At 41.4% G+C, this 26,408-nt stretch overlaps 1 long non-coding RNA gene, 1 other non-coding gene and 1 pseudogene across 2 annotated transcripts; 2 read left to right on the forward strand and 1 right to left on the reverse strand.

The window, feature by feature from the left end:
• Nucleotides 1–5,367: 5,367 nt before the first annotated feature.
• LOC131705112 (uncharacterized) lies at nucleotides 5,368–9,264 on the forward strand. Its single transcript, XR_009310197.1, has 3 exons — nucleotides 5,368–5,523; nucleotides 8,896–9,010; nucleotides 9,153–9,264. It is a non-coding gene; the product is annotated as an uncharacterized LOC131705112 (long non-coding RNA).
• trnan-guu (transfer RNA asparagine (anticodon GUU)) lies at nucleotides 6,089–6,162 on the reverse strand. Its single transcript has one exon. It is a non-coding gene; the product is annotated as a tRNA-Asn (tRNA).
• Nucleotides 9,265–15,282: 6,018 nt separating the features above from the next.
• Nucleotides 15,283–25,917, forward strand: LOC117395344 (P2X purinoceptor 4-like; annotated as a pseudogene).
• Nucleotides 25,918–26,408: the final 491 nt, after the last annotated feature.

Raw genomic sequence — 26,408 nt, forward strand, 5'->3', positions numbered from 1 at the left:
TGAAGAGCAGTGGTGCTCTGGCTCCCTCTTGTGGACAGTGTTAATATCTGCAGTCTGTGCTGCTTGTCAGAGCTCTGTTTGATGTTTCTGACACGTCTCCAGGCTCCTGCTTCATCTGATTGCCACTCTAACACTCCAGTGTCCTGTGCAGTGTCCAATCCCACATGTCATTTAGAAACAGTGAGACACTGATCCAGTGTGGGGAGTGGCAGTGCTCTGATAAAGGCTTGTGTGCCACTGGGCTCTGTTCAACAGGGCTGCTGTGGATTCTACAGGAGAGAGGGAGGCAGAGAGAAGCAGACAGCAGGAATACACACAGGCTCCTTCTTACTACACTGGGGAGGGGCTGGAGGAGAGAGGGGGTTGGGGACAGTCGGGGGTGCTAGTGGTGCTCTGGCTCCCTCGTGTGGTCAGTATTAATATCTGCACTGTGTCTCTCGGAGGTCACATTAATGAGTGCACTTTATTTCCTTGAACACAGAGCAGCTCCTCTGTTAGATATCACTGAATCTCTTTCTTTATTACATGATTTGCTGTATTGAGCTGGAGGCTCAGAGAGTATTTCTGCTTTCCTATCAGCTGTGTGTTATACTTTCTTATTAAAATGTAGTCTTATTGCTGTGTTATTACATTACGGGCAGCAGTGGTGCTCTGGCTCCCTCGTGTGGTCAGTGTTAATAACTGCAGTGTGTCTCTCTGCACTTTATTCACTGAACACAGACCAGCTCCCGTTTCCAAATTTCACTTTGTCATTAAAGTGCTGCTTTTATCATCAAGGTCTTTGGCTTACCTTTCCTGTGAAAATAGATTGATTATGAGGGGCATGATCCATATTTTATTATTAAGTAATTGATGAAAAATCACAAGGGTAAATTACTAAATACAATGTGTTATATGCTGTGACTGTACAATGCTCCAGTTAGCTCACATCTAGAATACTTGTCACGGGATAGGTGACCTGAGATAACCTTGATGATAATACCTATGTAGCTGACGACTACACCACTTTGTTTTTAATAAGGCAAGGACCTTAGTAACCGAATGATAATTATACTCTCCCGTTCAGGTTCTTTGATCCCCAGGTTCCCACACACACACAATGAAACCGTATCGTGTAAAACAAATTTTACTGTTCTCGACAGGGTACTAAAAACATGGTATAAAAAGAGATCGCTCGACTAAAATCAAAAAAGGACCTCACTAGGGAATGCCAAAAACAGAACAGAAAAAAAGCAAAAGTCCACAGCACACTAAGGCAATCCCCTCCTGTCGGTCACTAGCTCCGAGAAAAAAAATAAAAACAAGGTCCACATAAAAAGGTCACGGACGGAACACAGAGATGGGACGAAACAAAGAAATAGTCCGGGGGTAAATCCCCCTCTCCCAGGGTCTCCCCCTCCAACTCGCTTGGTCCGTAATCTGACTCCTCATCGCTGATAAGACAGCCGCTCTCTGCTGGACCTCTCCTGGCCGATCAACCACCACCCCGAAGAACCTGCGACCAGAAAGCGGGGTAAAGAAATGGGCCGTCAGGAACTGTACCACAAGTAAGTAAATCACTACTTCCACCCAGATGCTCTGGTCACTTCCCTTCAGCCAGTCTTTCACTTTGCGTTTCTCTCCTCTCTCCCACGTTCCTACCACGCCCTCGGACCTCGCCCGATCCTCTGTGTGCTGCCACCACGCCCGACCTGATCCGTGGGGAGAAAAGCCCAGGTGTCCAAAAGCTGGGACACCAACCAATAACCCGCATCTGGAAAGAGGTGGATTTTAAAGCGAACGAATTAACGAGCTTAGACAACTTTTTGAAGAAATTGAAAACATACCTCTCGTAGAAATATTTGCTATTTAGTTAATCAATTTATTTTTTGAATTCGCAAATGGCAACTACATTACCAATAAAAAATCTGACAATCTGAATTGCTCGTATCAAGCTGCGATTTAGCCTATGAGAATCGCTGACACAATTCAAGGGGAATTAGCTCAAATGGTAGAGCGCTCGCTTAGCATGCGAGAAGTAGCGGGATCGATGCCATTCGAGAACATTCTTTTTAAGAAAAGTTGTAATATAATCAAGTACATTTCTAAACAATCCGCTAGTAACATATATAATCTCAAAGCGCTATCATTTATTTCAGCTCTAATGAAAGACAAGTATCCTTGCGCATTATATCATCCTTGATTGCGAAATGTAATATTAATTAATTGCCTTCAGTTAATATTTTAGAAAAACTACTTTGCTAACAGAAGAAAAACCACCTAGCAGAGGATGGTTTCGATGCATCGGCCTCTGGGTTATGGGCCCAGCACGCTTCTGCTGCGATTCTCTGCTACAGCTGCCTCATGACTGAATTACCAAGCAGCAGAAAAAAACTGAACTCATCGTTTTAACCAGTCACGGCAGTGGCCGGGCCGAACCATGGAAACGTTGCAAATCAGAGATGATCCGTTTTCTTTTCTCCCAAATACGTTATGCAAAGTATGCAACTTTTCTGACCACTTTGATCACAGGCAGCTTTATCCTCCAGTTTCGGCTGCCAATTCCAATATTCAGTCTCTCTAAAGCATCTTAAATCGTGGAAAGCGCTCTTTGTTTAAAATTACACTAAAGACTTATTTTGTTCGACCAGCCTTACATTTAGTTATGGTCTTGTTTTTAAGTAGATTTTGTGAAGCACATATTCTTGCTGTTTGCCGAAACCCGGAATCGACCAGGGACCTTTAGATCTTCAGTCTAACGCTCTCCCAGCTGAGCTATTTCAGCTTGACAAGGCTAGTGTATTTTGTCACTCCAGTAAACCTGTGTATCATGAGAAACGTTCAACAGCTCGGAAACACCATAATAGAATCCGATGCCTTTACTAATGCGTTTCGAAACACTTAAGTTTTCTCCCAAATGTGTTTCTCAACAAAAAATATTTTTTTTTGTATTCCTTCCAGAGTAACTCCAAAAGGCAAACACTGGAACTGGCTGCCTGAAAGTGCAGCGCTTGAACTGCCTCAACAAACGCTGAGCTCTAAAACGTGTACATTGAAAGTCTATTAACATCTTTAACACAATCATCTGTATTCCAATCCACAGGGTGATCAATAAAGTGACTGCTGGCTTTGTTTATATATTAACAAGATGTTTTCAGGATTCACGCGTATTCTGAGCAAGCACGATAGAATATGGTAGTGAAAGGACAAGCAAATAACAGGTTTATTGGCTCTGGTCTTGTATCATCACCCTGACTACTGTCTGTAAGAAAGTGGCATTAATAAAAACGTCATTATGCAAAGTTCCCAATGCGCAAATACGCAGCATATTTAAACTTCTTCACAATCTTAAACCTTCCCACATGAATTTAAAAAAAAACTTACTGACAGGTACGTCTTTTTCCCAAAGTAACACTCTGCTTTGTTATCATAATGATCCCGGGCCGCCTGCGTGAAAACCAAGAACCGCTAGACCATATGGGAAACTGATAAGCAAAATCATGGACATGCAACAGTAGCTAGTATACAGTACAATGATTGGTAAACGTGAACCACAAAAACATATTTCATTACAAACACGTTACAAATGAAAGCAAACTTCAAGCCATTTATATTTATTCTCAATTAACACAAACTCTTCAATTGCTAAAAAATATAAAAAATCTCCCTTTGTGCTTCTCGGAAGGCATACGATGGAGGGCGCACTGCAGTTTATCAGTCTGGGGAATATTACAAATTAGGAGACTGTGCTTTAAAATACACATTTAGGGCGGGCGTCTCTGTTTCGAAAAGTTGTCACACAATGCAATAGTCCAATCTCCATAATGCTTTGGGACTAAATACGCAGATACATTAAAACTATTTGGAGAATGCGGGCATCGATCCCGCTACTTCTCGCATGCTAAGCGCTCTACAATTTGAGCTAATTCCCCTTGAATAGTGTCAGTGATTCTCATAGGCTACATCGCAGCTTGATACGAGAAATTCAGATTGTCAGATTTTTTATTAGCAATGTAGTCTGCGATTTGCAAATTCAAAAAATAAATTAATGAACGAAATAGCAAATATTTCGACTAGAGATGTTTTCATTTTCTTCAAAAAAGTAGTCTCAGCTCGTTGATTCAGTCGCTTTAAAATCCACCTCTGTGTCCCGATGCAGCAGCGCTGTGTGCTGTGGCTCGAGCTTGTTTGACGAGGCAGGCAATGCAAAAATGCCAAAACTTGCTTTTGTATCACATGACAAACTTAAGGTCTGCTTTAACGACTTGGCTGTCTCAAGTTAGTTTGTATTGTTAATGGAACACCTCGTTGTTGCCCAGTCATTGTATCATATGAAGTAGAGCTTGCCAGTCGGGGGCAACGGTCTGCAAATACCCTTCTTTCCTTACTAAGGATGATGAGAAAGTCTACTGGGCGGATAGGTTACCGGAGCTGGTGCACACCTACAATAACTCCGTGCATGAGAGTACGGGTCTTACCCCGTTTTCGTTATGTTTGGGCGGCATGCCCGTCTTCCGGTGGATTTAGTGACAGGGGCCATTCCAGTACGGGACCCCCAGACTTTTGAGAGGGTGGGTACAATCTCACCAGAAGACCCTGGAATGGGCGTACGGCACGGTGCGAGAGAATGCACAGAGATAGCATCGGCGGGACGAGGGAAGATACAAGCAGCGGGTATGAGGAACCCCATTGTTGCCAGGCGAGTGGGTCCTGTTAAGGAGCTTCCGGAGGAGGGCTCGGGGTAAGTTGGCACCCCGTTGGGATCCTAACCCCTATGTAGTTGTCGCACCCCTAGGCCCAGGTAGTCCGATGTACCGGTTACAGCCGAAGCATCAGGAGGGACCAGAGAAGACCATCCACCGCAATAACCTGAGGACTTGCCCGTGGACAGTGGACCCCCCAGGAGTCCCAGAGAGATCTCCAGCACCTCCAGTAAGGGGAGGACCCCCAATAGAGATGAATGGTATGAGACCTTTCCTGATGCCTATGTGGCCGCATGTTGATGTGCCTTTACCGGAGCCCATGGTGCCACCTATGGAGCCTATGAGGCGGTCCCAGAGGGCTCACTTAGGTACTAGACCAGCCTGTTATGCTGATTAATTTTCCAGGGTAGTGTTGTTGGGACAGCAACAGAAAAAGTGGGGGGAAGTGTCACAAGTGACGAATTTTAATGGGTTCCTGTGTGTTTATTTTGTATATTTTAAATTGTGTGGAATCTGCTCCTCTTAAACCCCTGCTGTTTTTTTTGCTGTGCTGATTCATGGACAGGGTGCTGTGCTGCCTAGCAACAGGAAGTCCCTCCTGGTTAGCGCCACGGCCAATGGCGCTCCAGGTGGGACTATATAAGGCAGGGATTTGAGACAGGAAGAGGAACGTGGAGGCAGGAAACAGAAGACTGGACTGGGCAACAGGAGTGTGTGCAGGCAGAAGCACGTAGCCTTGGCGGAATCATCTTGGGAAATCGACTGTCTGCTGGATTATTTTTCTTTGGGTTGGAACGCTGCTGAGGGAACTGACCAGAGATTCAAACATTGGATCCAACGGGTTTGGAATTTTTTTTTAATTCTTATCTTTTTGTGCGGGACAGTACAGGACGGAAGGCTGTACTTTGTGGCTGTTACTATACATGATAACCAACATCTTATCTAAACAAAAAAAAACACAAAGGGATTCATATTCACATTTTTTTTGTTTTGTTACTTTATTGTTGATTTAATTTGGACACTTAAATTTTTTCTGTTTTCTCTTGTTCACTCTCTTTTTGTTATTGCGCTGTTTCTGGAACAAAATACGGGTTATTGGTTGGTGTCCCAGCTTTTGGACACCTGGGCTTCTCTCCCCACGGATCAGGTCGGGCGTGGTGGCAGCACACAGAGGATCGGGCGAGGTCCGAGGGCGTGGTAGGAACGTGGGAGAGAGGAGAGGAACGCGAAGTGAAAACAAAGGTCCCTGGTTCGATCCCGGGTTTCGGCAAACAGCAAGAATCTTTTTGGTTTGTATTATTTTGAACTAAAAAACAGAACACATATTTTTTCTTCTGTGTAATTGGAGGAAATAATAACATCTTACTTTGCCATTTTCTAACGTGATTAAGAAATGCAAAAAGCATCGTCCCTGGGTGGGCTTGAACCACCAACCTTTCGGTTAACAGCCGAACGCGCTAACCGATTGCGCCACAGAGACCAACCTGCGCAACCGAAACTGAGACATCTAAGAAGAAAGCAACACTGGACAGGAAAGTCTGTAATCACAATTACATGTATGCAAACCAATGCAAGCAAACTTCAAGCCATTTATATTTATTCCCAAATAACATAAACTCTTCCTTTGCTAAAAAAAAATATATAAAAAAATCTCCCTTTGTGCTTCTCGGAAGGCATACGATGGAGGGCGCACTGCAGTTTTTCAGTCTGGGGAATATTACAAATTAGCAGACTGCTTTAAAATACACATGTAGGGCGGGTGTCTCTGTTACAAAGAATTGTCACACTGTATGTATCTCCATAATGCGTTGGGACTAAATACGCAGATACGTTAAAACTATTTGGAGAATGCGGGCATCGATCCCGCTACTTCTCGCATGCTAAGCGAGCGCTCTACCATTTGAGCTAATTCCCCTTGAATTGTGTCAGCGATTCTCATAGGCTAAATCGCAGCTTGATACAAGCAATTCAGATTGTCAGATTTTTTATTGGCAATGTAGTTGCCATTTGCGAATTCAAAAAATAAATTGATTAACTAAATAGCAAATATTTCTACGAGAGGTATGTTTTCAATTTCTTCAAAAAGTTGTCTAAGCTCGTTGATTCATTCGCTTTAAAATCCACCTCTGTCCCCATGCAGCAGCGCTGTGTGTTGTGGCTCGAGCTTGTTTGGCGAGGCAGGCAATGCAAAAATGCAAAACTTGCTTTTGTATCACATGACACACTTAAGGTATGATTTAACGAGTCCTCTCGCATGAGTAGCATTTGTTAGTGTACTCTTTATTTTCTCCTTCTCGTTCGCTCCTGTTCTCCGCTCTCGAACACACAACCCTGAGTGAGTAAAATGTGCATCTATATATCTCTATGCCGGGATTCAATTACCAATTAATTATTCACTTGAATCCCAGCACTTAAACTAATTTGTGCAATCCCGCCCACCAGAGCCCTGCACTGCCCCCGTTGCACCAGAGCCCTGCACTGCCCCCGTTGCACCAGAGCCCTGCACTGCCCCCGTTGCACCAGAGCCCTGCACTGCCCCCGTTGCACCAGAGCCCTGCACTGCCCCCGTTGCACCAGAGCCCTGCACTGCCCCCGTTGCACCAGAGCCCTGCACTGCCCCCGTTGCACCAGAGCCCTGCACTGCCCCCGTTGCACCAGAGCCCAGTACTACCCCCGTTGCACCAGAGCCCTGCACTGCCCCCGTTGCACCAGAGCCCAGTACTACCCCTGTTGCACCAGAGCCCTGTACTACCCCCGTTGCACCAGAGCCCAGTACTACCCCTGTTGCACCAGAGCCCTGTACTACCCCCGTTGCACCAGAGCCCAGTACTACCCCCGTTGCACCAGAGCCCTGCACTGCCCCCGTTGCACCAGAGCCCAGTACTACCCCTGTTGCACCAGAGCCCTGTACTACCCCCGTTGCACCAGAGCCCTGCACTGCCCCCATTGCACCAGAGCCCTGTCTGTTTTGTTAGTCTATTTATTTTGGCCTCAAGTGCCGTGTTCTGTTTTGTTCAGCCTATTATTTTCTGTGTGTTATTAAAACACTGAGCGTCGCAGCGTCTCAGTTTCACTCACCAGTACTGCCTGTCTGTGTGTTTCTTTCTGGCCTGACGTCACCCCTACAGCCAGTCTGTTCACATTCCCCCATTTGCAGGTTGGTTTTCTTCTCAGGGGCCAGCCAGTGTACCATGTGGTCACACAACCGCTCCACAACCACCCTGGGGCGTGTCACCGGGTATCTTCGGTACTCCCTAAACCGTACCCAGTGGGTCTCTGTCGTAATGTTGAGGCGGTGGAGAATGGCCAGCTTGACCAGGTCATAACTGCCGGTGCTGAGGTCGCTCATGGCCTGGTAGGCTGCCTGAGCCTCCCCGATCAGACAGGGTCCCAGCTGGCTTGCCCAGAGCTCCCGTGGCCATGATGCGGTGGTAGCCATCCTCTCAAACGCAACCAAGTACGCCTCCGGGTCATCCTCCGCTGTCATCTTCATCGCTCGAGCCTTTGGTGCCAACATCACTGGTGTTGCGGAAAGAGCCAGTCCTAGCCTTTCAATGAGCTCAGTGTCGCGCTCCTCTCTCCTTCTCTCCCCTGTGTCCCGTCTGCTCTCCAGTGCCTCCAGCAGCTAATGCGTTGTGATCCATATCCCGTGTCTGACACCACGTGTGGCAATGTGGCTGCTGATTAGAAACAGGTGCAGAGGTGATGCAGTGCAGAAATAGTCACACAACGAAAACTGTAATCCGGTTGGGAAAAAAGGGGTTTAATGGGGTAATGAGATTGTTATGGGCGAGGCAGATATAAAGGGGGGGCAGGACATTTTAGAGAAGGAGGACAGTGAATGCTAGTGAAAGCATTATTGTACGAAAGTGAAAATAAGAAAGAAAAAAGAAACCAAACCCTGAAAGTATCTATTGTGGGTAGATGTCGTAAACAATAAGTAATTGTGTATTGAAATGTTACATTGCATCGCCTTTCTTTTTGTTTTGACCAGCCAGTCATTTGATTTTGTTATGTATATTTATGTTTGTTTATATATATGTGTATACATATACATATACATATACACTGACCGAAATCAATCTTAAAAAGAAAGCCTACAAAGAAAGTCACATTCGAATTAATGTTTTTTTTAAAAGAAAAAAAAAGTAATATAGTGCTTTGCAGGTTGTATAACATGCTGACAAAAATGTTTTCCTCTATTCCTGAACAGGTACAGCTTCTGGACTTTGACTGGCTTCTATTGCCTGTCTGCAGTGATTCACATTGGTTTCTCTTGACTCCTAACTAAATTCATCAAGGAGAGAGGAGTACCTGTTACATTGGAGGTATTTAATGGTTTTACAGCATTGTAATGCACTGTAAGTCTAGTTTGACTGAAATTTAGATTGGCACAGGGTAAAAAAGATATGTAAAGACTGACTCCAGTTATTAGTTGATGAAGTGAAATGTAACCTTTTCTTTTGGTAGAATGCTTATGAGGCATGGCAGTCAGGTCACATGTGAGAGTCTTGAAGAGTGGACAGCAGACAGAATAGATGTCACCATGCAAGAGGATGGAAATAGCTGTGGCATGTTTCTCCTGATGGCAAGTTCCTGCTTTCTTACAATCTCCAATTGGGTTACTTTAAATCGGAATAGAAATAGCCAGAAATAATTATAAAAGCTTAGTAATAAGATTATAGTACAAAGATAGCAAACATCACATATCCACTAGTGGAAGACAATTACGTAAGAATGAGTTATTTACTTAAGTCTGGCTCCATCAAAAAAAACAAAAATACAAATTTAATGAAAAATACTTACAAAAATAAGAGAAACTCGGAACACCAATCATATCTTATTTATTGTGCTTTGTTTTGTATCCTACCCCCTTAGAATGCTGAGGCCTTGCTAAATGGAGCTGCACCTTCTGATATTGAGCAACGAGATGTACCTGCCTACAGAAAGTACATTCAAGACTGTCTGATCAGTTCTTCAGAATTAACCGGGACACTGTGTGCGATTTGCCATGCTGCAGCCTTCCAAAGAACAGGAAACGAGAAAAGACATTATGGATTTGTTGTTATAAATGTAAATCCTGGATTTATTATTTCTGTGTAGGACTTGAAGTTGCTCCAGATGTATTCTGCTGTCCAAAATGTGGTCCATAATTAGGCTTCCAAGCCAGAACAGATTTTTTTTTCTTTCCTTCTGGGTTATTCCGTGTGGATTCAACCAGCCAATGTCACCATACATCTCAGATTTGGATGAAAATCAGCACAAAGTTAACAAAAGGGATTTCATGGAAAAATCTGAAGTTTGAGCAATCAACTCTTAGTAAGCTAATAACGTATTAAATGCATTGACCGTGGCCCGCATGGGTTCTTATCGTTTTGCTAAGTTTTTTTCAGAAAATGCTGTTGCTGGATTACATTTAGCAGCAGCATTTTGTGAAAAAAATGGTCCAGTTAAAAGTAAACTTGATCTGGATCACTGTTATACAGAATACAAGTTTTGAAAAACTGGCCCCAGTTTTTTGACACCAACAAGAAGTGTAATTCAGTTTATGAATCTATTTTTATTTAGCAATGATATGTTTTACCCAGATCTAATAAAGATTGTAGGTCAATGTTGAGTTCAGACAGGGGGTGCCCATACTTATGTCTATGGAGAGTCACACATCAGTCTTGGCACCCCCTGTCTTAACTCAGTTAAATCAACTGGAATCTTCACTAGTTCTCACTGGGCTGAATAATTGATAAATAAGTATAATTTAATACATTATACAATTAAACTAAATGAATCAGTGAATAACATTGTTTCAAATGAAGGATGCCAATGCCTCTGATAGATAGATAGGCGTATATGCGTATTATACATTGACATAGAGGATTGAATGCATCTGATGACGTACACCTAAAAACATCTAAAAATAGCAGTTGAATAACAAAACCAAAAAGGGTTAAAAAATATAAAATAATTACATATCCAACTATGTTATAACAAAACATTTTATTTGGTGTATAGTGCAGAAGACTTTGCACCAGATGTACACACACCTTCAAAAAGCCACCAAAGCAATGCATTTAAAAATTAAAATGCCTATTAGCAAGATTTGTGTATCTTCATTCTTGTCTTTTAAAACAGCTGTCAATAACATGTTTGCCTGCTGACACCCGGTGTCAATAGCATCTTCCATATTTAAAAGAGGTACAATTTGATTTGTTGCTACATCAACTTCTGGAGTCCCCATTGGAGATAACGCTGTCAGTCAAGGTACTGCATCCGGGGTTTAGCTTCACACACTGAGTTAAGGTCAGAAGCATTTAAAAAAAACATTAATTGGATAAAGTCACGATCCACAAGACATAAGTGACCTAAGGAATTCAAATTATCCACAGAAAATGATTAAACTGACGAATACACACTAATTTACTGTTGGTGGTGGAGCCCGACTGCGCATGCGTAACTTATCAGTTAGCAAAAAACAAAGCGCACATGCGCAAATAAAAAAACATAGCACGCGAAAAAAAGAAGAAAAAAAACTGGGTTCCAAAGAAAGGCACTCCGAGTCAGTGAGTACTATCCGCCTGCCCGGTGTGGTGTTTAAACACGCAGCTGTTTCTGAGTTTTAGCGCAAAGAAAAAAAAAATAGTAATTTGATTCTGTAATGTAAAAACGAACTCACGGAAAAACTAACTCACGGATTTTTTTTTTTTAAATCTCCTTCACACGAACACAGAGCATATGAAATGCTGTCCCGTTCTGTTTTAAAATGGCTGAGAAAACTTAACCCTCAAAATCGAATTTAAACAAGACTCTGCCAGCCGCTCTTACCTAATAAGGGCGCTATTGCGCCGTTATAATACAAGATGAAATTCTAGGCTGTTCAGTGTTGACAAATCGAGAAGAATAATCCGATAGATTAAAAAGCACCTTGATTCAGCCACCTGCCTTATTGTCTGCACTGTTTGTTCATAATAATCTTTACCACTGTCCAAAGAACAATCAAAGTGAAGAAAGAACACCTGCCGCCTGTTTTTCAACACAATCCTGCCAAATTAGCATTAGCTGCTTTACCTGTGCTGTTCCATGTTAATTATGAATTTGTGACCATTTTTTACATTTACTTTGGGACTTGAAAAATCATTACAAAATAAAAAAACACCCTTATAACAAATAACAAAAACTATTTTCACTTTATTTTCCACTTGCGTTTTAAAAGCTGCTTGAAGGACAGCAGCGACACAATTAAAATGTTAGAAGTGTTCTTGTCATATCATAGTAGGGTACGCTAAGGTCTAATATTAGTGTAACTCACTGCTTTAATATAAATAAAACAAAAGCTGCCAGTTGTTTTCTTACATTGCAAGAGTTAAAGATTTAAAGTATTTAGAGTCCCGAAAATACACTGGAGAGAAATCAACAGGCGGAAACGACCTAGGTTTATATGGATTACAGTGGGGCAATCTCCATGGAAAGATAAAAACAGGTCTCAGCTTTTTCTCACTCTATTTTGGTAGTAGTTTCAGGTTGTGTGTTTCCATGTAGTTTTCTTTTAGAGACATTCTCGTTCCAAATGCGAATAAATGAATTCATATTAAAATACCGGAGGAAGTATGTTTGTGGCTGAGCTCCAATTTGGCCTTGTGCGACTTACTGACATCGTACAGCTTTCTTAAACCGGGTTTCCATGAAGTTTTTAGGTTGTCTTAAAACACAACCTACATCATTTGGTCCCCAAAAAAACACCCTTTTTTTTTTTTAAACTATACGTCATTCCTGTGTGTGCAGCTGTGCTGATTCTGCTGACACAAATAATAATGAAAAAACATCATGACATAAGAAAGCGCTGTGGACTATCATTCTATTATTTGCTAAACATTGTTTGGCTGCATATATATTTATTATAAACCTATTATACTCATACATATTGGTAAGAGATAAGGACAGCACATTTCCAGATAACTTGCTATTACGACAAAAGAGTCTGCAGTTTGCATTTCCCATTTTGTATTTGAAACTGCCAGTAACGAACGCTGTGGCCAATGCTCATTTTCAAAACTGGCGCTAATTCAAACATCGAATCGGGTAAAATATGGATCAGCTCAGACTGAATAATTTGACATTAATGTTAATCGAGTGTGGTGGTAGTAAAACAGTAAAGGGAAGCAAATGAATGTGCAAAGAGGGGCCCCAAAACGATAACAACCCCACGCCCTATTAAACTTAATCCAGCCCTGGTGACAGGTGGGCTGCTGCAACTTTCTGTCACAGTATACTCCTTTTTAATGACTTCAAACAAAAAATGAATAGGCTACAGGTGCATAGCAGCATTCCCGATAAGATGCAGTTTTTACAGCTTTTAGTCTTTAGACTTTGCAAATAATTAACTTGTAAGAAGGAACAGGCATGTATGTATGTACAGGTAGTGCACAAAAAAATGGAAACTCTCTCCTCTTTCTCTGTCTCTTGCTTTCTCTCCCCTACTCTCTCTCCTCTCTCTCTGTCTCTTGCTTTCTCTTCCCTACTCTCTCTGTCTCTTGCTTTCTCTCCCCTACTCTCTCTCTGCCTCTTTCTCTCTCCTCTCTGTCTGGCTCTTTCTTTCTCTCCCCTACTCTCTCTCCTCTCTCTCTCAAAGATCAACCATAGCAACTGGAGAGCTCCAATTGTAGTGGTGCCTAAGCAAGACAAATCTTTCCAAATGTGTGGAGACTACAAGGTCACTGTAAACCTACAATATGTGTATTTATTACTAATATGTGAGATCTCAAATAATTACTATTGCATTTTCCAAAGTTTATTTACAATAGATTGTAAGGCTATGGGATTGGAGTGTTTCCAATTCTAGAAGATCCCTAACCCAGTGTACATGAGAGGGCTTGCTTCCAAACCATTCAAATCAAGCGCCTTGCTAACAAAGTGGCAAAGGCCAGGGTGGCAGATTGTTAAGAGAGTCACTGGGCACAACTCCAAAGAGAGCTGTTAGTGGGGAAGGATCAATGGGTACTTCCAGAACTGCAGAGAGTGTTTCAAAAACAGAAGACCAGAATGGAACCAGCCTGTCACAGGCCCAATACATATGTATGAGGGAGGCAGCTTCTCGTTTGCACCTGTCACAGGTGGGGTCCATACCCAGGTAGAATTTCGCCAATCTGACTTTCGACAGATGTAACCGGTGTACTTTTACACAGTAATTTCCGGAGTTACGATGTTACGGTGTACGATTTTGGAGTTTCATATTTCATCCAGGAGCTCAAGGCTTATATCCTGCTCTCTTGTGATTTTATTGATGATAGGGACGGGCAATGAAAAGTATGGTACAAAAATGTATGTTAATGCCATACATTTTTGATATGATTCCTCTATAGCTGGGATTGAAATTAAGCAAAGGGTCAATATGGGATTCAAGGGGAGGTGGGGAAAAGTTAAGGTCTTATTTTGTGCAAAGTCAGATTTGAAAGGAATGAAAAAAATGAGTTTGCGGTAAATTACATTTTTGAGAGAGTTGATCAAATGAAGCAAAGGCACCTTCAAAGTATAGGTCTTTGACACAAGGAGCCCCATTATGATACCAGATGTTAAAGGCCTTATCTTCAAGGAGGATGGAAATAAATGATTGGCTTTGGTTGGTGCAGACATTGAACGTGATGGCAGACCGAAGCACCTTCGGAATTGAATCCAGGTTCGAAGACAGTGAATAACAAGTGGGTTGGTGCTGTATTGAGAAGGAGAAATGGGGAGGGAGCAACACCATGGAGCAGACAGACGATGCATTACAAGAGGCTTCTTCTAAATATTTATTTATTTCTTAGCAGACGCCCTTATCCAGGACGACTTACAATCGCAAGCAAATACAAATACATTCAAGTGTTACAATATAAGTCATACAATAAAAACAAGAAATACAATAATTCTCAAGTGTGACGAACCACAATTCAATAATACAGCAGATAATAGTGAAAGTTACATCAGGATATGATTAAATAGTGATAGTTGTAAATGCAGTAAAATAGGGGGCAGATAAGAGCAAAATAAAGCATATTTAAATGAAGGGTGATAGTGTCCCAGGATACAACAGAGGAGTTCTACAGGTGCTGTTTGAAGAGGTGAGTCTTAAGGAGGCGCCGGAATGTGGTCAGGGAATAAATATAACCATTCATGCTGGGGGTGCAATTGTAACCAATACAACATGTTACCGATGCTGGCTGCCCAGTGGTACAGTTGGAGGTTAGGAAGACCAAGACCTCCGCTTGACCTCAGTATCTAAAGATAATCCCCACAGATTCTAGGGCTTTTTGCATTCCAAATAAACAAGGGGAAAAAAAAGCTTTAGAAATAAAGACATATTCAGTATGTCTGGGAAGTATATTCATTTTGATAGACTTGACCCGACCTTCAGCGCTATTGCATATATTTTTAATAAGAAAAAATGCACAGGCAGAAATGGCAATTAGGTTTTGAATATGAGATTGTGATATGTTTTGGCAGGGCTCCAGCACTATAAAATGTAGCACTACAGCACTGTTCCCATAAAACCAGTAGTACATGTGACGAGAGTATCTTGTTGCTAGTGTAAGGAAGAGGATTTGGAACGCTATCTTTTGGAAGCAGCAGAATGGGTCTGTGGGACTACAATACAATTAAATATCTGAAGATTAGAAGCGTTAAACTGGTATCCCTGAAATGGAGTATACACGGAATCATTTTAGCAGCAATCTGGTGAGTCACAATTCAACTGACAAAGCACTGACGCTCTGAAAGAAGTTGGACATATCTAATTGAGGACTTTCATCATAGGTCAGGGCTTCTCAAACCCGGCCCTGGGGACACCTTCTGGTTTTCATTCCAACTGAGCTCTCAATTACTGAACCTTTAATTGAAGTACAGTTTACTTAATTAAACGTTTTACTTGTTTTCAGCTCTTTCAGTTGCAGATTTCAAGTTACTAATAACATTTTAAATCTGTCTTTTTTTGGAGCTGAGAACAATTAAAAGGGTCTATTTAAGCAAATTATTAAGGTTTAGTTAAGTGATTGAGAGCTCAGTTGGAAATAAAAATTCTGGTGAGACGGTAAATAAGTGCAAGGTATTTTTGTCATTTGTATCAAATACGAACATCTGATTTTTGTATCTGAATAATTATACATTTGATTTTTGGTCAGTGTTTGCTTCTTCTATTCTGATCCCTGAGTTTGCATAGTTTTGAAACGAAGGTCTTAAGTTGAGACCTGCCACATGAAGGAGAGGATTATAACTATTAATTCCTGATGTTTGTCATCATCCTGAGTGATTCAGAGTTCTGGTGCTCCAGTATTGAGATTAGTTTTCCCTCTATTTGACCCTTAACATATGTTTGAGTTAAATGCACTGTCTACATATGACATGTAATTCTACCTGTTCACCAAGGTCAAATGATGTGCCTGCTTTTAAAACCCCTCAATGTAGATTCAACACGGGCCAGCGTGTCTTTGTATATCAAGCATCTCATCTTCAGAACTCCTTGCCTTCGAACAGAAAAGCAGCCTCTTCACAATACCTTTTTAAATCACTCATAAATATTTATTATAAATCTGACCAGGGTTGCAAATCCTGTCAATCTTGACTCTGGGCAGGATCATGTCAATTGAAATCTGTTTTACTTGTTATGCTTTTATTTTCTATTAATGTTTCTAGGATTGTTTTAGTTGCTTTTTGTCTTGCTTGAATTCATGTCTTTTTTGCCATTGATTCTGTAATGTTGTTTCTTGCCATCTTCTCTTGCCAGGACCCCTTTGTAAATGAGTTGTATATCTCACTCGTTCTATCCTGCGGACTGTAGGTTTATACACTGACAACATCTGTTGTGCATGATTACAATATAATCCTGAAGTAAGTGTCACCATGTGTTTTCCCTGCTTACACTGTTTGCACCTCGGCAGTGTCATGTTGTTTTCAGGAAAGAAATACCAGGAACACGATTACCTTGTCAGCTCGGTGACTGCGAAAGTGAAGGGAGTGGCAGTTACCAAGGACTCCGAGCTGGGGAGAGTATTATGGGATGTCACCGATCACAGTGGTTCATCACAGGTAACACGCTAACAACATACCTGGTCACGTTGACAAACGTTACGGATACTATGGTATAAGGTGCAGCAATTCTACACAATTGTTACTATGAGCTGTACTGGACAGACTCTCACCGAGAGGGCGGGGAGGACGGGGAAAATTCCACGGGTCCCAACGCCTCAAAGGGGGTCCAACGCCCCGAAGGGGGGCCCTGATGAAGGGGGAAATTATTATTATTATTTTTTAATATATATATAAAGTATTTTAAAACAACTATCCCTGCACAAGACCCTTTGCGTTCCCAGCACCACATTAAAAAGAGAAACTCCCGTCCTGCACACCGAGCCGATGTGCTTCTGTGGTGAAATTATTGTGTATCCAGGCGCTGTCAAACACTTCCTTTCACACAATGATTTGAACTTTCGCATTTCATATTTTACTACACCCAAAAACTGAAAAAAGGCAGAGCAATTGTATGTATTTCTTTAAAGACTTTTAAAAACGTTAAAAGGACCCCAAAGTTGCACAATATATACCACAGTATGAATTATTCTATTATTAAGATCTATAATTTGCTCAAAACAACGCGGTGCAGCAGTTTGTTAGAAAAACTGTATCATGTAAAATAAATAAAGTACTTTCTTCAGCTGGTGGTAAACACAATTAGAGAATGATCGGTTATATTGCTTAAAATACAAATATATTTACCAATACAGCCAATTAGTTAAGAGCAGAGATTATTTTTGGTACGGGATAAATAAAATAGTGTATAGCAACACCATTAAAATGTAGTTTATGCTAAAAACGTATGTTATTTGATGTTAAGTAAGCTTCCAATTAATGACTATTACACGTGGAGTACACTTCTATGCGCCGTTGACAGTTTCCTTCAAGCCCATTATCAGAATACTGTATCGGTTGAAATGATCTTCCACTGTTAAGATTGCAAGTATCATTGCTTGGTTTAGAAGCTTGGTTTAGATTATAGTATACTACAAAGTCGGATGAATGTAGTAACGGGGGGGGGGGGGGGGGTCAGCGGGACATACCAATCCTTCCCCGGGGCCCATGACGGCTCTCAGCGGGCCTGACTCTCACTATTTTTGCGAGTAGTAATGAAACCAATGTTATTTGTCTTTCGTGCACAGGAGCAGATTACATCACACCACCCTTGTGTTCACCTCCATTCACAAACAATGGCTACTTTATATAACCACAGACATTGTTAACCATAATCAAGTATTGCTGTATTAGTTATAATAGAAAAGGAACCCCTGGGTCCTGCGCTCCTATCCGCTACACTTGAATACCTTCTCACTGATATAATTGATCATCAGAGTGCCTTTACTTTCATCATCATACAGTTAATTCAATATTCTGCTTTATGAAACAACATTGAAAAATATAATTGGTCCTCATTTGTTTATTGCTCTAAATAATAAACACTAACATTTAAAATGCTGTTCGTCCTAAGTTGTATTTCAATTCTCATTTTCTCACAGGGGAAGGACTCCTTTTTTGTTGTTACTAATGCAGTAGTCACAAAGAATCAAACACAAGGAAACTGTGAGGAGGTAAATACTTTCAAATATGTTGGCATCTATATTGTATTTTAGCAACGGTATATATGGAAGCACCTACCAGCCAATCACCTACAGTCATCCCTCTCCCAGTGTCAGGTGTTGTTCTGTCTTGCCCTCCATGGCTGAATCTGACTTGAAACAATGAGATGCAGTTTTTAGCCTCTATATTACAGGAAGCATGTCATTCATTCACTGTTCACTTACTTGAGAGTCCATTTACACAAATGTGAATTACACAGCATTCTTCCAAAACTTTTTAGTGATTTATAAAGAGGTTTGATTTGATTTCTGTAGTGTATTTCAACATTCTTGTCTGATGTTACACATATGGGCAAGCTTAAAATGTTATCGCTGATGTCCTTTAAAAAAAACAAACAACAAAAACAGGTCCAATGATGCAGCATGTGTACATAAACCGCCCTTTTCCATTCACTTTAGGGACCAGACTCTGGAACAATATGCAGCTCAAATGAGGATTGCACAAAGGAATATACTAACCAGAAGAGTAATGGTATGTCATCTTTTGCTCTAGTGTTTGATTCAGTTGACCTGCTATCGTTTGTGTGAATGGAATATAGATTCTGCAAAACTCCACGGCAAGGATTATTCCTGTGAGGGCTTGACCGTGCTGGACAAAGACAGAATGGTAGCAAGCGCTGATACACTGGAGTAGGAGTCAGAGGATGCAGTTCCAGCACAGCATTGCACACGTTTATTAAATTAAATCTAAAATGAAATACTTTTAACCATTCAAAAACAAAAGCTACCTAACAGACTTCTAACAAAATAGCTCTCTGTAGCAGAGCAGGATCGCACACAGGTAGCCAGCCTCTCCCATGAGTCCAAAACAGAACTAGCAGCAGCTCAAAGGGCTGCGCATCCAGACTACATTACCAACCATTTAAGCAATTCAGCTAAACCAGCTGCATTCACATGAACATGAATAGATCATTGAGGCTCAAAATGAACTTTCATGAAAACAAGTACCGGTACAAAACAGACTAAGAAAATAAAATTCCCCAAATAAACACGATTTACAAGTGAGGGTTTTCATCCCGTCACAATTCCATTGTTAAATTAAACAGTGGAATACTCCCAGATACACAGTGTTCTAAATGTTAGTTAATTCAAAACGAGCCTGGCTTAAAGGTATGATTAAACGCACCTACCTTTTCAAACCACTTTCAGTGTCTCTATACCTACCTGTGTAATTGTTTCTTTAACCTACCTAACTTAGAAAACCTCTTAGAAGAGGCTTACTGATTTATTTGATCGATATTTCCTCCTGTAAACTTGCTTCCTAGTGTATTACAGACCTCCTATCAATGTATTTGTATTGTGTTTAGTCATGTTCTATCAATCCCTGTTGATGGAAAACCATCCCTGATGAATGTTGAATATTAGAATCTGCCATTCAAACAGTACCGTGAGAGACCTTTCGAAGGAAGGATATACAGTGGGGGAAAAAGCTTAGTAAAGCTGATTTTGAAAACTTAATGTGTTTTTTTTTTTATCCTCAGGGGTTCAGACTGGCACATGCGTTGAATCAGTAAAAACCTGTGAGGTGTTTGCCTGGTGTCCGATAGAGGAAAGGAGGGGTGCTCCCAAGTACGTGTGTTTTAGATCACAGGTGTGGTACTGTGTACGTGTGTTATAGATCACAGGTGTGTTATAGATCACAGGTGTGTTATAGATCACAGGTGCCTCTCGTCAGTGTTTGCCTAATAATAAAGGCTCAAAGGGCTTGAAAGATGATACTCAGTAAATAATGTCATTCTTTTTTCTACCTAGACCTGCTATTTTGGAATCAGCAGAAAACTTCACCGTCTTTATTAAAAACAGCATTGGATTCATTAACTTCAATTACACAAAGTAAGACTCTAGATTACAAGCTAACTTACTGTAGTGCAGTCAGTGTGCTCTATTAAAATAATGTCATGTTTATTTTTTTTACAGAAGAAACATTTTGCCAGACATCAACGACACTTATCTGCGATGGTGTATTTTTAACCGAAAGACGAACCCATACTGCCCGAAATTCCGCCTGGGAGATATTGTCCAAGAAGCCGGGGAGAATTTCAGAGAAATGGCTGTTGAGGTTCATTCCTGGTTCTTTTCCCTTCATAGAGTCACACAACAGGGCTTCTGTTCCCAGAGCCAGGGCTGCCAATTGCAATCGTCTACATTTCATTGCAGAGAAATGAGAAAACAAAACAAAGGGCCATTTGAAGGAGAGATCGTTGTCTTACTTCTTACTGTGTCTCTGTTCTTGTGCTGAAGAGTATGCTTATTCATTTTCTTACTGTGCCCCTGTTCTTGTGCTGAAGAGTATGCTTATTCATTTTCTTACTGTGCCCCTGTTCTTGTGCTGAAGAGTATGCTTATTCATTTTCTTACTGTGCCCCTGTTCTTGTGCTGAAGAGTATGCTTATTCATGTTCTTACTGTGCCCCTGTTCTTGTGCTGAAGAGTATGCTTATTCATTTTCTTACTGTGCCTCTGTTCTTGTGCTGAAGAGTATGCTTATTCATTTTCTTACTGTGCCTCTGTTCTTGTGCTGAAGAGTATGCTTATTCATTTTCTTACTGTGCCCCTGTTCTTGTGCTGAAGAGTATGCTTATTCATTTTCTTACTGTGTCTCTGTTCTTGTGCTGAAGAGTATGCTTATTCATGTTCTTACTGTGCCTCTGTTCTTGTGCTGAAGAGTATGCTTATTCATTTTCTTACTGTGCCCCTGTTCTTGTGCTGAAGAGTATGCTTATTCATTTTCTTACTGTGTCTCTGTTCTTGTGCTGAAGAGTATGCTTATTCATGTTCTTACTGTGTCTCTGTTCTTGTGCTGAAGAGTATGCTTATTCATGTTCTTACTGTGCCTCTGTTCTTGTGCTGAAGAGTATGCTTATTCATTTTCTTACTGTGCCCCTGTTCTTGTGCTGAAGAGTATGCTTATTCATTTTCTTACTGTGTCTCTGTTCTTGTGCTGAAGAGTATGCTTATTCATGTTCTTACTGTGCCTCTGTTCTTGTGCTGAAGAGTATGCTTATTCATTTTCTTACTGTGCCCCTGTTCTTGTGCTGAAGAGTATGCTTATTCATTTTCTTACTGTGTCTCTGTTCTTGTGCTGAAGAGTATGCTTATTCATGTTCTTACTGTGTCTCTGTTCTTGTGCTGAAGAGTATGCTTATTCATTTTCTTACTGTGCCCCTGTTCTTGTGCTGAAGAGTATGCTTATTCATTTTCTTACTGTGCCCCTGTTCTTGTGCTGAAGAGTATGCTTATTCATGTTCTTACTGTGCCCCTGTTCTTGTGCTGAAGAGTATGCTTATTCATTTTCTTACTGTGCCCCTGTTCTTGTGCTGAAGAGTATGCTTATTCATTTTCTTACTGTGCCTCTGTTCTTGTGCTGAAGAGTATGCTTATTCATGTTCTTACTGTGTCTCTGTTCTTGTGCTGAAGAGTATGCTTATTCATTTTCTTACTGTGCCTCTGTTCTTGTGCTGAAGAGTATGCTTATTCATGTTCTTACTGTGCCTCTGTTCTTGTGCTGAAGAGTATGCTTATTCATGTTCTTACTGTGCCCCTGTTCTTGTGCTGAAGAGTATGCTTATTCATTTTCTTACTGTGCCCCTGTTCTTGTGCTGAAGAGTATGCTTGTTTGGATCATAGAGTGATGCAGGTGTAAGGAAACTACATCCTGTCTGTATCTGTGTGTCAAGGAGTGCACACAACAAGGATTGAAGCAGAATTGAACACGTTTCCTTTATTGATTCCAGTAATCAAGTGTCACATTTCTGCAGCTTAATCATTATTGTTAGACTCCATAATGTGGCTTCTAGTTATTAGCAGAAATGAATGAGTAATGAGTTCCCTAATCTCTGGGAGAGCTTCCGACACAACGCTGGTGTGTGTTCATGGAGGATCCTCTTGAATGCTTCTCAAATGCCTGTCTTATATATCTTGCCTAAACGTGGTGTAAAGCTGAACCTTGTTTTTGCAAGCTCTTTGTGTCAGCAGTGTACCAAGTGTCCCAGCATACCTTGAGCGCAGTGTGTCTGATTTGTTTAAATCCCTTACATTATCCTTGATTTAAACTGCAAACGTGTTTCTTAATATAAATTGAGTGTCTGCAATAACTTTTATTTGATCTATTTCTCTACAGGTTTAAAGGTGGGGGATCTTGTATCCTTAAAACTAGAAGCACTAAATATTCTGCATCATATTATTAGACTTCAGCAGGGAATTGTATTTGATGGTCTTTACATTTAAATTCCCATTGCTATCTCTCGCAGAGGAATCCCCAGCAATGGGAATACAGTGTAGGCAGTCGTACCTCCGTATGTCTCACTTACATTTTTACATATATCTGGACAATCTCTTATCAAACCAGGATGAAACATGGTATTCACATTATTCAGCACATGCTATTGGGAGTATGAGATTGTGGGGCTATATGGAGGTGTCTCTGTCTGTTCACATGTCAGTCATTACCATTACTTTATCCTATTCTGTACATCCTCTTATACCTCATGGTCATGTTTGTGAGGGTGATCGTACTTCCACTTGAATTACAGGGAGGAGTGATAGCAATACAGATTAACTGGGAATGTGACCTGGATTGGCTGCTTCACAAGTGTGTCCCGGAGTACAGCTTTTGACGACTGGACGAGAAAAACGACAAGAAGACCCTATTCCCTGGCTTGAACTTCAGGTCAGATCAGTACAGTCTTTTTTTACAGAGAAGGGGTATGCTTCCAGTGTCTAATATACTATAAGCTAGAGCTGGCGATGGTGGTATTGCTTACTGTTGACTGGTAGGCTTGAGTTGTCAGCCACAGTGAAAGCTTTTTGCCATTTGTCTTGGTTGTTTCAAAGTGTGACAATGCCTTAGAGCTGGAGCGCCATCCCGTGGCAGGCACAGGAACTGTTGCATTCCAGTTTAAACCTCCTAATTCTGGCAGTGAGGGGATGCAGCTGGATAACAGCGCACTCGCTTTGCAACAACATTATGCCGTTAAATCATCCCTTTTATTGCAGCTGTACTGCTGCGAATTGAAGGGTGCTTGTGAATGACAAACCATAATAGATAAGGATTTGCATCTTGATAATTCCTGTGGGTATGGCAGGCGGGACTGTATACCAGAGAACAATCTGCTGGTCTTCATTTACAGGTTTGCAAGATACTATAAACAGAACGGAGTGGAAGAGCGCACATTGTTCAAGGTGTATGGAATCCGGTTTGATGTCATGGTGACTGGAAAGGTGATTAAGACTCTTAGTTTGAACTCTGTTTAGTGCATATCAAATTAAACCAATTTATCACATGAATATGTACACTGAAACAAGTACACCTGTCCTGTGAAGAAAAGTATGGTTCTTTCATAACCACTATTTTGAAATGTAACCAAGAGCATTGCATTCAGAATAGGATTTATTAATTAGCTTTCAGTCCTTCAAACAGGTCACTGCTCTGCTCAAGATGACACTTTCAGGAGGGACAGTTTTAATGTGAGGACCCCTTCCCATTCAAACCTGCAGCCTGGTTTAGAGTCCTGACACAATGAAAGACATTCTTCTTCTTCTTCTTCTTCTTCTTCTTCTTCTTCTTCTTCTTCTTCTTCTAAACATTTAAATTGCTTTTGATGTCTATTTTTTTATTTTAAAGGCTGGAAGATTTGATCTAATTAAGCTGATTACATACATTGGATCCACACTCGCCTACTTTGGTGTGGTGAGTGTAAAACAGTTGCAATGTATTCTGCTAATGTGTCCCTGTCTTTGTGTATAAAGTCCTTTCACAGTTTAAAATCAGTGTGGATCTCATGAAGGTCATTTTCCTCTATGTACCTTTCAGACTATAATCGTGGTCGACTTCCTCCTTGCAAACTACATTCATCCCAGTTGCTGCAAAAAAGAGGTCATAAGTTACTACACTGAGAAGAAATATGAAGCTGTAGAAGATCAGACAGAGGTAAGGACTGGTTACCAGTGCTGCTACATTGAAGTTAATGAGAAAAGGTTAGCTGGGGGTCCCCACTGGCTCACCTAGTAAAGACACTACTGCGTGGTTAGTCATTTGATCCAGAGCTCACTGTTTTGAATCTTGGTTGTATCTTGTACTGTAGCTGACAGTCTAGTGGCTGCATTTGCATTTGCCAGTTGGCTGGGATTAGTTCATCTCACCAGGCAACAGCACTCTCCACCATACAGTATAAGCGATTTGCTAAAGTACCCCAGGTGGTTTGTGGACAGCTGCCGAGGTTAGCAATCTAATTGGGCATTCCAAATTTGGCAGAAAATGGACAAACTCTATATTGGGCATTTCAATTTAAAGAAAAGAAATCTACTTAATAAAGTTTTTCTACAGAATAATAATTGTATGAGCAAAGAAAGGACAGCAGAGTGACTGGAGAGAGACAATCTCCAGAGTGACAAAGGTAGGACTATACTGTCTTGTCTTCTCCAGAGTCCTCTGTGCATCTCCTTTGTGGATGAGGATCACATAGAGGTGGTGAAAGGACCTGTCAAAAAGAGCTTACAGGAAATTAAACCTGCCTCTCCTCAAGTGAGAAGGGTAAGTTGTGAGGTTGCTTGTGGTAGGCTTGGGGAGTTTATTCATAATTTTTATTACTGGAATTACATTTTTTCTCCAGACAGGAAGGTAGTGTCATACCTCCCTTACCACACAGTTGAATGTTTCCTTTTGGTCACTATGGAAACGTATGAGAAAAGAAGGGGAGGAGTCTACAGGGGAGGTTTAATATCATTGCCCTTTCTGGTCAAACAAATGCATGTGGATCCAAGAAAAACATGGAAACAGGTGATTAGATTTCCATGTATGTGCTTCTTCTCATGGTTTATAAATACTGTGTATATTTTATTTTCTAGCTGCACAATGAGAGTATGAGAGAATGCCTGAGCTTTCTGCAAAGGCCTCCCAGCCGCAGTGAAGACATTGAGATGCAAGAAGAGAGACAAACGGGTGCGACTTCGAAGGAACACGAAACCCCACCGTGGTGCCGCTGTGGACAGTGCCGCCCGATGACAAGCTTGAAAGAAGAGCTGTGCTGCCGCAGAAGCGCCGGGCAGTGCATCAGCACCTCAGCTACATTCTCTCGACTCGTCCTTGACAGGCAGACGCTGGAATCTGTGCTGCTGTACAGGAATCCCCTGCTAGACCTCCAGGCACAGGCCAGCACCAAGTGGCTGCGACACTGCGCCTACCACCAGTACACCCAGTGGCGCTTTGGAGATGTGGAGACAGATTCCTGTGCTGTGATACCGAGCTGCAGTGTGTGGAAGATTAGAGAGAGATACCCCAGTGTGGAGGGGCAGTACACTGGCTTGTGTTGTGAGAAGAGGTGCTTATACAACATGATTAAGATGATAAGTGAGACTGGGGAGGAGTAGGTGGCTGCTTTAGTTACCTTGAAGCTCCTGTAGTTTGTTCATTAAAGACTCAATGTGCAGTTTTATATAGAATAGGGAAAGAGCACCCTTACAAACCTGCATTTTACAGTAATAAAGGACTGTTTTCACAGACCCTGAGTAATACTACTGAAGGTAACAATAGGTAGTCCAAGAGCAGGGTCTATGAATCCAGCCCTTGGTGCATTTTTATACTGTTTTTATTGTTGTTGTTGTTTTAATATAAAATGAACTGTGGCAATGTGCCCCGCCCCTGTGTGCATGTGTGGGTTATATGTTGTATGTTGCGTGTGGTGTGTTAAATGGGTGTGTGCAGCACGAGTATTTAAATTGTATAATTATATTTAGGCATTAATTCACGTGCTGGGATTCAAGTGAATAATTAATTAGTAATTGAATCCCAGCACAACAGTATATATAGACGCACGTTTGACTCACTCGGGGTTGGGTGTTCATGAGTGGAGAACGGGACAGACAGACAGACAGACAGACAGACAGACAGACAGACAGACCGACCGACCGACCGACCGACCGACCGACCCGTACTAACACACAAAACAAGTGGACGAACGTTAAACAAGTACCGTGCTGGCACTTCCAGCACGCTGTAGCAATTGTTATTTCACTTTATCTTTGACACTCTCTCTCTCTATCTCCTCTCTCTCTCTCTCTCCATTTACTTATATATT

The sequence above is a fragment of the Acipenser ruthenus genome, chromosome 35, assembly GCF_902713425.1.
Source record: "Acipenser ruthenus chromosome 35, fAciRut3.2 maternal haplotype, whole genome shotgun sequence".
Lineage (NCBI taxonomy): Eukaryota > Metazoa > Chordata > Actinopteri > Acipenseriformes > Acipenseridae > Acipenser > Acipenser ruthenus.